Raw genomic sequence first — 11,878 nt, forward strand, 5'->3', positions numbered from 1 at the left:
ATGCAAGTTTCTATCTGAATCTGACAACCCTGTAACAAAAGAATGGTGTAGAAATGGTAGTAGAGAACCTCTATTCCTGCCCCTGCAAAAGTGAAAGAAGGTAGAAAAATCCTAAAAGAAATCATTACAAGGGATATGAGCTTTCTCATTTTCTTTGTTTTTTCAGTTACATCTAGAAAGAGTAAGAAAAGTTAATTCAAAAATTCCATGATGTAGTGAGCTCTAAAGCTCACTCAGTGGAGTGAAATGATTGGACAGGACTGGGTATATATTAATACTCATTAGAATAGGTTTTAACCCTCTGCCTAAAGCCCCTGGGGGAATCACACAGTTGATCTGGATCTCAGCCCTGAGCAGTGGTCCTGGGGTCAGGAGGAGTGTGCTGGCATGGTGGAACTGGAGGCGATAGTGGAGAGGAAACCCCACTCGCCGATTCTAGGCAGAAAAGCTCTGTCTCACTGGTCTTGGAGCTGAGCTCAGCCCAGCCTTGGCCGTGCAGCATAAGCAGGCCTCAAGGGCAGACTGCCCTGTAGTGGCAGATGCGGTTGCCAGATTGCTCAACCCACAAATGCCAAAGACAGCTTCAAAGATCCTGGGCAGAAAAGCTTGCGGTATCTCCCAGACCAGAGCACAGGCCAGGAGAGGAGTAAACTCCTCTCCCTTAATAGGGCCACCTTGGAGGAACTGAGAACTTACAGGTCCCCAGAGTATACCCTCATCTTAACAGGACTCAAAAGTCAAGTAACTGGCTGGGAAAATGCCCAAAAAAGGGGAAAAAAAAATAAGACTGTAGAAGGCTACTTTCTTGGAGAACAGGTATTTTCTTTCATCCTTTTGGATGAGAAAGAACAATGCTTACCAGCAGAGGAAGACATGAAAGTCAAGGCTTCTGCATCCAAAACCTCCAAAATAAATATGCAATGGTCTCAAGCCATGGAAGAGCTCAGAAAGGATTTTGAAAATCAAGTAAGAGAGGCAGTAGAAAAATTGAAAAGAGAAATGAGAGCAATGCAAGAAAATCATGAAAAGAGAGTCAACAGCTTGGTAAAGGAGACAAAAAAAAAATGCTGAAGAAAATAATATCTTTAAAAATAAGCTAACTCAATTGGCAAAAGAGGTCCAAAAAGCCAATGAGGAGAAGAAGTCTTTAAAAAGCAGAATTAGCCAAATGGAAAAGAAGGTTCAAAAGCTCTCTGAAGAAAATAGTTCTTTAAAAATTAGAATGGGGCAGATGGAAGCTAATGACTTTATGAGAAACCAAGAAATTGCAAAACATTGCGAAAGAATGAAAAAATAGAAGATAATGTGAAATATCTCATTGGAAAAACAAATGACCTGGAAAACAGATCCAGGAGAGACAATTTAAAAATTATGGGGCGACCTGAAAGGCATAATCAAAAAAAGAGCCTAAATGTTATCTTTCATGATATTATCAAGGAAAACTGCCCTGATATTCTAGAACCAGAGGGTAAAATAAATATTGAAAGAATCCACTGATCACCTCCTGAAAGAGATCCCAAAAGAGAAACTCCTTGGAATATTATAGCCAAATTTCAGAGTTCCCAGGTCAAGGAGAAAATATTGCAAGCAGCTAGAAAGAAACAATTCGAGAATGGTGGAAATACAATCAGGATAACATAAGATCTAGCAGTTTCTACATTGAGAGATTGAAGAGCTTGGAATATGATATTCCAGAAGTTAAAAGAATTAGGACTAAAATCAAGGATCACCTTCCCAGCAAAACTGAGTATAATACTTCAGGGGAAAAATGGTCATTCAAAAAAACAGAGGACTTTCAAGCATTCTTGATGAAAATACCAGAGCTGAATAGAAAAATCTCACTTTCAAACACAAGAGTCAAGAGAAATATGAAAAAGTAAACAGGAAAGAGAAATCATAAGGGACTTACTAAAGTTGAATTGTTTACATTCCTACATGGAAAGACAATATTTATCATTCTTAAAACTTTTCTCAGTATTTGGGTAGTTGGAGGGTTTATACACACACACATGCGCGCACACACACACATACATAGAAAGAGAGCACAGGGTGAATTGAATAGGAAGCGATGATATCCAAAAACAATAAAATTAAAGGGTGAGAGAGGAATATATTGGGAGGAGAAAGGGAGAAATGAAATGGGGAAAATTATCTCTTATAAAAGAGGCAAGAAAAAGCTTTTTCAATGGAGGGGAAAAGGGGGGAGGTGAGAGAAAATGTGAAGCTCACTCTCATCACAATTGGCTTAAGGAGGGAATAACATGTACACTCAATTTGATATGAAAATCTATCTTACACTTCAGGAAAGTAGGGGAGAAGGGGATAAGTGGGGTGTAGAGGATGATAGAAGGGAGGGCAAATGGGAGGAGGGAGTAATTAGAGGTAAACACTTTTGGGGAGGGACAAGATCAAAAAAGAGAATAGAATAAATGGGGTCAGGGTAGGATGGAGGGAAATACAGTTGTCTTATACAACATGACTATCATGGAAGTCTTTTGCAAAACTATACATGTGTGGCCTATATTGAATTACTTGCCTTCTCACTGGGGATGGGTGGGGAAGGAGGAGGGGAGAGAAGTTGGAACTCAAAGTTTTAGGAACGAATGTTGAGAATAGTTTTTGCATGCAACTGGGAAATAAGAAATACGGATAACAGGGTATAGAAATCTTTCTTGCCCTACAGGAAAAGAGAGAAGATGAGGATAAGGGAAGAGAGGGGTGTGATAGAAGGGAGGGCAGATTGGAGGAAAGAGTAATCAGAATGCACAGCATTTTAGGGTAGGGGAAAGGGAGAGATAGGGTGAAAATTCAGAACTCAAAATTTTGTGGAAATGAATGTTAAAAACTAAAAATAAATAAATAAACATTAAAAAAAGAATAGGTTTTAGGATTTGAGGATTTAGGAAGAGACATTCCACTTTCAGTAAAGGCTACATAAAAACTACTTTCAGTAAGACTACATAATCAAGATCTCAATATAGGAGAGGGAGAATGGTATGGTACCCTTCTTTGACAGAATTTAAATGACAAAAGTAGTTAACTGACCCCTAAGTTTGAAATAAGATTTGTAACACTTTATTTTTAAGTGTGTGATTTCCCATAAAGTCTCAGTACCAGGTATGCTTATACCCTTTAATGGAGGGCTTTCCATAATGCATCCAGGTGAAAAGTGACAGGAAATGTAGCTACCTAGTTATTTCATAGAAGGCTTCTTTGGGGTTTCTGAACTAAACAAAATAGGAAAAAGAATGTGAAACATTCCAGAATAACCAAACGAACCCATTTTTAAGGTCTGAGAGCTCTATTTGTCTAAAATCCAAACTTAATCTGAGAGGTTAATCAATAAATGAAGTTAATGACCAAATGAATAAAATTTATACAGAAATATACAAATGAAATAATGAGGTTTGGCATTCAGGCAATCACTTGTTTCAGTCAAAACCAAGTCAATTTTTCCTCCATCTCTGGTTCATGCTTGGTACTAGAATGAGTTTGGTACAAGAACAAGTGTTCATAGTGTGACCAGTAGGGCAGAGTAGCTGGCCACTGAGTGGATAACAAGAAATCACATACCAACAAAAGAAAGCTTACTGGAACAGAAAACCTTAGGGAGGGGAAGTGGAGGGAGTAGGAAACTTTGAATGCTGAGGTTGACTGATAACATAGAAGATGTGGAGAATGGAGGGTAAAGTTCAAGGCAAATATATTGGTTCACCTATGTGTTTGTTTCTTTCCTCAAAGATCATAATATTAAATATAATACATAGGTAGTGACATAGGGTAGCAAGTCAGCACAGTGTAGGTTTAGTGCCTCACCACACAGTGTTGGACAGTTGTAGACACACCTGCAGACAATTCTATTTCAAGCTATATAATAAGGCAACCAGCAGCAAAAGATCACCAATGATCAAGAAACCAACTCCACTCCTTCTGTATCAGCAAAGGGCAGTTCTAAGAGAGTTGAGAATGAGACACAGGGGAACAAGTTTCATTGCAGTCTATAATAGTGGTCACTATCTCTTGGGTAGTCTGGGTTTCTCTATAGTTGGGTTTTTCTGTACTTTCCTAGGTAGCCAGTTAGCTGGATCAGATATTCAGGTAACATGCCTATTTCTTGTGTTTATCTGAGATTGATGCAGGGATTCAGGGTGCCAGTATGTGCTAAGATAATCTGCCTGTGGTCAAAGAGTGTACATAGACTTGGCTATCTATCATTTATATAGTGAAACACAAATGAGGTATACTATAAATGAACGCTGCATGAGACCTTAGCAATTACAATCTTGTCATTTTATAGACAAGGAAATACAGACCCCCAAAACATGAAGGGGTTTGACTCAAGTCACAAAAATTTAGGTTAAATCAGAATCTGAAACACAGATTTCCTGACACCCAGTTCAGTACTCCTACACTATCCCCTACTGGAATAATTTTTTTCGCTCTCAAATTCACACATTTTATCATTGTGCTTTGTAGAATTTTGAATAAGAATGTTGGAGACCCCTGAAATAATTTTCGGGTGACCTAGATTCTGCTAACAAATGTTACTGAATTAAATGACGTTCATGTTTACACTTCCATATTCAAGTAGTTTATGATGGATATTAATATATTTTCAGAAAGAATTCTCAGTGCTTTAAGTTGAGATGTTTACATGAACTTTACACAATATTCCATCATCACCTTTACCACTACCATCATCATCTTTATCAGTCAACATTATGTACTGGCCATCTGGGTATAGAGACACAAAACAGGATCCTTACTCTCAGAGGGTTTACAGTATAATTTGAGAAACAAGATATACACATACATAATAGGGTATTTCTAATGGCTCCTCCTCCATACAGAAGTGATGATGGAGAAAGAGATCAGTAAAATACCAGGGACAGTAATGGCATACAGACCTTAAAATCCCAGTTTCCTTTTTTCATCCATGAAGAAACATGTTTCATCATTCCATGCAATTTCTTCCTTGTAGACTCCAGTAGAGATGCTTCTAAGACTGGGAATTCTTGGTGGGAAAGGATGATGTTTGGTAGGGAAGGGTACTGGTCACTACAGCTCTTCCCAGTACAGCCACTGCAATCCAAGAAGGGAACAGAAGAAACATATGACCTGGGGAAAATATTAGATAAGTTTACTGGTCATGGACCAGATGATCTCTGAGGTCTCTTCTAATTTAAGATTTTGCAATTCTATTGAGTAATACAATTTTCCTGGAGGAAAGAAATGAAGTTTGGAGCTAGATTGTAAATATCCTTGAATATTCAGGTAAGAAGTGTGCAAAGGACTATACCTCATGCCTCTTTGTGTCTTTTGAGGGCTAATATTGTACGTGATGTTTTCCCCAGTCATTTGATATCTACTCACTCTTTGAGGAATCTTGAAAATTGATCTCAAGGCTTTCAAAATTATATTGGTTCCAACACAAATTTTTTCTGTGTGTATTTCATTTGATTTGACTTCTTTTTCTAAACCTCATCTTGCTACATGTCATTTCTACTTCCTCATGTTATTGGCTCTATCATCACTGATGATCAGAATAGACACACTGATGCATCTGGGATCTGACTGATGTGAGTGCTTTTTCTAGTGATACAAGTCTTAACTCTGAAACCTTTTATCACCTTGGGCAATGCATTTCTATATCTTCCTGTATGTCAATCAATCAACAAACACTGATTACACTTCTACTTTGTATTTTGTTCTAGGCACTGGGGCTACCAAGACAAAAATGAACTGATCTCTGCTCGGGGAATTTAGATACTAATGAACAAATTAGAATATATGGATTATATATAATGGTCCTCTCCTTATACTCTTTTTGAGGGGAATTTAATAACATTTAAAAAAGATTATTAAAGAATTGCTCTATGTAAGGTACACTGAGGACACAAAGGAAAAATAACAGATTACTTACCCTTAAGGGGTTTATGTGCTATCAGTGGCTTATTGCTTATCCATGGAATTAAGTAGAATTAACAAAAAAGTAGAGTTTTATGGGGACAAATACTAGGAACTAAATGAATTCCTCATGGTCACGGTGATAATAATGATACTGATGAAGATAATTATAATGGATGTAATGATATGGATTTTTCTTTTGATCTTGACTATGAGATTTTATTGATGTGAGGAATTCTCAATAAGAAAACTTTCCTGACCAATACAGATCTACAACTTTTCTGCAATGTTTAGTCTTAGAGAGTTATCTGGAGGCACTGAGAAGTTGTTTCCATTTTCTTAGTTTATAACCACTAATAGAAATGGCAGTTTGAAATTATGTCGCATAACAGGTGAAACTCAATTTGAGGTTCAAGATTTTTAACATATAACCAAGTAAAAGTTTAACTGACCTGTACAAACATACACACACACACACACACACACACACACACGTACGTCTATAGGTATATGTATATGTGTATATGTGCTCATGACACACTTTTAAGCTTAATCTTTGTTACCATTTTTCCACCCTTTTCTTAAGTCTTTTTGTTCTTCAGTCATTTTCAGTAATGTCTGACTTTTCATGACCCCATTTGAGGTTTTCTCGGTAAAATACAGAATGGTTTGCCATTTCCTTCTCCAACTCATTTTACAGTTGAGGAAACTGAGGCAAACAGGGCTAAATGACTTGCACGGGGTCACACAGTAAGTATCTGAGGTGACATTTGAATTCAAGAACATAAGTCTTCCTTGACTCCAGGTTTGACTTCCTATCTACTATGCCACCTAGCTGCCCTTCTTAAGTCTAGCAATCAAAATGAACAATAAATCAAGCCCAGATTTGGTATAAATGCTCACAATGAAAATTTAGCATCAGCTCTTGCAAGCCAGTACCAACTGGCCCCAGCACACCCTTGCACATAACACAAAAAATGGGGATAATTCATGTTTCAGGTAGGATAGTATCATGAAAAATATGCTGTACCTGGAATCAGAACAATCTGGGGTCTAGTTCAGGATCTCCCATTTACTTATATATTTTACAAGTTACATACCCATTTTACTGATGAAGAACAGTTAGAATGATGTCTGCCCTGCCTCTCTCGGGCTTAGTATCAGATGAGATGATGTATGTGAAGTAGCTAAAAATGTTATATTTGTCCTATGAACATAAAACATTAGGATGATTGGAAATTCATGATCTTTTTCAAACTTAAAAATTCTTATCAGAATATGAAAAAGTACGATGACTCAAGAGTCATCGTACTTTTTCATATGCTGACAGGAATCATTTATAATTTCTTTTCTTCCACACTTCCTTGATACTCATCAACTAAACAAAAAACTGAATGAAATGCGTTCCAGTTCTGTAAAGCCTACCGAGAAGGAATTCCTTTTTATTATCTTGTAAATAAGTGAATTTGTAAAACTTCATATAGTTTTAGTATAAGCTTGACTTTGTGACATTTTCATTCCCATTTTTCTTTACTTGTTGTTTAATCGCTTTAGTTTTACATGCTGACTGTTGTCATTAGCAAGATGCCAAATGGAAGGGTACACATTGACCTACATGTGTCAGAAAACATCTTGCTCAAAGTCTAAACAAAACAATTCCTTCTCCCTGAATGTTCCTCTCCCTAGTCTGCATTATACTGCATTATACACTGAGTTTGGAATATGGAAAAGTCATTTCATTAACAATTACACATATTGGTCTAATGTTCTACAAGGAAAAGACAAAGTGGATGAAAAAATATATATTAACCATGCTATACCATGCAGCAAAATGAGCATTCCCTCAAATTAGTTCATATGTACATGTGTATATATTTATGACAAGAGTCACACATATCAGGCAGGCAACAAACATTCATTAAGTGCTTACAATGTGCCAAGAACTGTGCTATACAAATAAAATGGAGCTGGAAGGGAGAGGGGTATGATGGCAAAATCTGTAGAGCAGAAGGACAGTAAAGAAGAAAATAAAGAGTAGCTGATCTGGTTTAGGCCTATCCCCAAAATGGAAGCCCCAAGAGGAGTTCACCAGTTGGACAAGGGGGCCAGCATGGCAAAGGTAGTATATTCCATACAATAGTATGGAATAAAAGTGCTCTGGCACCGAGGGGTATTCTAGAATGGGAGGGCAGGTAAGTCATAGTCAATGAACTGAGATTAAGCTGCATCATATACGAAATATAATCTTTTAAAGGATAACAAATTACTTGTTCCAGTAAAAACTCAAAAAGCAGCAGGTGATTGTTAACTCCTATGTTTACATGGCTGTGAATCATGAAATGTAACAATCACAGGTTTAAAATAATAAATATAATAAAGAGGCATGGTGGGCGTAAACGTATTGGATCATGTTACCAGTGACACAAAAAAGTAATGAAAAAGAATGTGTAAGAAGAGAAAGAGATGAGCAAGTCATGTGGCAAGAACTGGTTTGCCTCAAATGTCAAAAGATAAAGGGGAATGTATCTACCTTGTAGAGTAGATCTTCTATTCAGGATTTATGGGAAAAATGCAGAATTACACAGAATGAAATGGCATAGAAGAGTTGTATAAGCACTAGTGGAGGAAGGACCTATTCAGACCACACATTATGGATCCAACTACAATACAAGATACCAACTAGGTTTATCTACATTTCATCAAACCATTTTTGTTTCTCACTTATAGGACTACATAGGTCAATCCCAAAATGGTGGTAAGCATTTTTAACAAATTCTGAATGAAAGGAAATATGCTTGGTATGCTTTAATGAAAAAATGACATTTTAGTTCATGTGCAAAAAATGGTTAATGATTAATGCAAGAGTAAAAACACCATTATTATTGTTTATATTTTAAATGTTAATTATAATTAAACTTACATTTGTAATATCTACGATATTGTTAATGTTAATGACAGTTAACGCTTAACATTAAGAGGAAGTCCATAATAACTATTGTATTTTCAGAAAAGATACCACTATGTATGTCCTACTGAATTACCTTGTGTATTTGGACTTGTTCTTTTAAACTCTCTTTTGACTTAGCTTAAAGACTACCTTTGAATGGCTAATACCTACAGGAGCTTTCAGAAACTGTAAAAAAAAAAAAAAAGGCCTGTTTTATTCTTTACAATACCATCTTTTTCTAATCTTCATTTCTTTCAATTATTCAATTCAATTATTTCCTAAGTTTGTAAGATGAGTGCCATGTTTAATATGTGTTTCATGGCATATCAAGAGGACTTGGATTATATGGTATATATTTTGCTTCCTTTCCACCAACTGGGTTTGCATAACCCTATAATTAACTGGAGAAGGTTCCCAGTGGTTCCAGGCATTCCATAGTTAGCATGTACAATAATATACTTCTCTTATTATGTGACAGTCTACTTTTTACCAAGAGTCAAGTATTTCTGACAAGAAATTACAAAATTCAGAAAGGTTTTAGACCAAACTTAGAAATGCAAAACATGTTCTTGAACCTGATACTTTCTTATGCCACATATGGATAAACTATTTGAAAACATTCATCATGAACTCCTACTTTTTGGTATCATAAAATCCTTGATCCTAAAATAAAGTATTTAAAAATGGACAAAACTCATGGTTTTTGAAGGCCCTGACTAGAAGGGATAATATTTTCAGAAAACAATTAAAGCAGGAATAATCAAATATGGTATTTTTGATTTGTGATCAAGTTCTCTCTAGATAAAAGGTTCATCTATCACTGGTCACAAACCTCATATAGGGTGCAGTAGAGTTTCTATGCACACTGAGTAGTTTCTCAAATATGTCCATATAAAAGTACTCTACAACTATTTTAAAGTTTGGAGTATGCAGCACCCCAATACACAAACTACAGAGCAGTACAAGGCATTTTGAGTATACTGATCTTAATAATCAAACCAATTCCTGGATGCTAATACCAAGAGTTTCTTCCTTTTCTGCACTTAAGTCCAATACAGCTGGCAGTTCTCTTGTTTTCCATTTCAGCAAACAGATATTGCTGTCAGCTGCATGGAAAAGTAGAAACTAATCTTCACTCCACCTGTGTGGAGGAACCATTCTACAACTAAGTAGGCAGAGCACTCTTTTTTCTTTGTCCTAGAGGCACAAGACTCATACTTTCCCTCAAACCCATCCCTCTTCCAAAATTCCACATTTCTTTTAATGACTCTACTATCTTCTAAGGAACACAATGACAAACTTGGAAATACCTATTGTTCTTCTTTCTCCCGTAATTCCTACAGCTACTCAGTTGTTGGATTTTGTCCCACCTACTCCTCATTTACCAGATCAGCTCTCCTCATATAAACTCTAACTTGGCCCAAACATTCATGTCTGGTTTCCCTTTATCTGGTTCCCCCAGTTGCCTAGGTATGAGGTAATGAGGGTCTGAGCCAGACTACAGTTTATGTGAGTAGAGCTAAGACATTTCCAAGCTAAGCTGATGGTCTTAAAACTTAGATCTGCCATGTCATCACACTATTCAACAATCTTTAATGGATCTCTGTTTCCTGTAGGATAAAATACAAACTTCTCATCCTAGCATTTAAAGTGCCTCCTCCTTCCTCCCCCCTCATTCTGGCTCCTACTTTTCAGTCTTTTATTTTCCCACATTACCCCATTTCAGGTATTCTGTATAAGAATGAAATGGATGCTTGGGATCCTTAAGCACTCCCCCAGCCCCGGATCCCCACCTTACTTCTCTGATCTTGGGAAAATTCAGTCTCCAAGTTTTCCCAAGATACACAGCAATAAATCAGAAACAATTTCCTTCTGGCTTTTAAACAAGACAAAAATGTTTGTAAAAATTACCTAGAAGGACGCCTGCCAGTAAGTGAAACTGACTTAGCCATTCCAGTTCAGTCATGTCCCTTCATGACCCCATTTGGGGCTTTCTTGGCAAAGATACTGTAGCAGTTTGCCATTTCCTTCTCCAAGTCATTTTACAGATGAGGGAACTGAGGCAAACATGGTTAAATGACTTGCCTAGAAAGTCACATAGTTATTAAGTATCTGAGGCCAGATTTAAACTCAGGAAGAGGATCTTTCTGACTCTAGGTCACCACCTACATGTCCTACAGACATGATGCCACACTGCAAGTGATCCTTTAGGTGGATTTTTCACGATGTATATTTAGCATTTTTAGATAAAATGAGAATTCACTGGTATAGGAGACTTTCTGAATGAGGAAACTCCCTCTAACAAGGAAGGTCAGCATGTTTTGTGAAATGTAAATTCTTAGAAAGTTGCCTAGATCAGCGATGTTAAATTCAAATAAAAACTGAGGGCCACCGAGCTATAATAAGGTTCTTGCTGGTAGTGTTATCTACGTTTAATTGTATTTTTATCTCGTTAAGTATTTTCAGTTACATTTTAATCTGCTTCAGGCTGCACTACGGGGATTTTTGGGGGGTCCCGGGTGTTATCTCATACTTCTGACCTGGAGCCCTGAAGAGGTAAAGCGACTTGCCAGGGCCGTACGACCGTCTGTGTCAGGGGCAGAACATGAAAGACGGCCTCCTAATTTCTGGGCAGAAAAGGAAACAGCATTTATTAAGCACCTCCTGTGTGCTGCTAAGTGTCTCACTTCCAGGACAGTTCTCTATCCATGGCAGACCTTCAGTTTAGCTTCATAACCGCAAAATACGTCTCTTGATAACAGCTAATCCTTATTTACATGGTGCGTCACAAATGCCTCCTTTGGGTCTCGCAACAGTCCTGCGAGGCACGTGTTTTTATCATCATCCTCATTTTACAGATGAGGAAATCGAGGCAGAAACAAGTGACTTGTGCGGGGCGAGTCTGGGGCTGGATCTGAACTTGGGTCTTCCGACTCCGGGGCCAATACTGCACCCACGGCGCCACTAACTAGTTCAAAATTACAACGACCTCCCGGAGTCTTCTCATTTTTCTGCCTTTCTTTT

The 11,878-nt window shown here is 37.3% G+C and overlaps 1 long non-coding RNA gene across 1 annotated transcript in view; it reads right to left on the reverse strand.

Annotated features, from left to right (window-relative positions):
* LOC140512786 (uncharacterized) overlaps positions 1-11,737 on the reverse strand; it is a 33,269-nt gene extending 21,532 nt beyond the window's left edge. The window contains exons 1-2 of the long non-coding RNA XR_011969914.1: positions 11,516-11,737; positions 4,908-5,082 (exon numbers count right to left, since the gene is read on the reverse strand). This is a non-coding gene — a long non-coding RNA (uncharacterized lncRNA). The remainder of the gene's footprint in view (positions 1-4,907; positions 5,083-11,515) is intronic.
* Positions 11,738-11,878: the final 141 nt, after the last annotated feature.

The sequence above is a fragment of the Notamacropus eugenii genome, chromosome 6 (genome assembly GCF_028372415.1).
Source record: "Notamacropus eugenii isolate mMacEug1 chromosome 6, mMacEug1.pri_v2, whole genome shotgun sequence".
Classification (NCBI taxonomy): Eukaryota; Metazoa; Chordata; class Mammalia; order Diprotodontia; family Macropodidae; genus Notamacropus; species Notamacropus eugenii.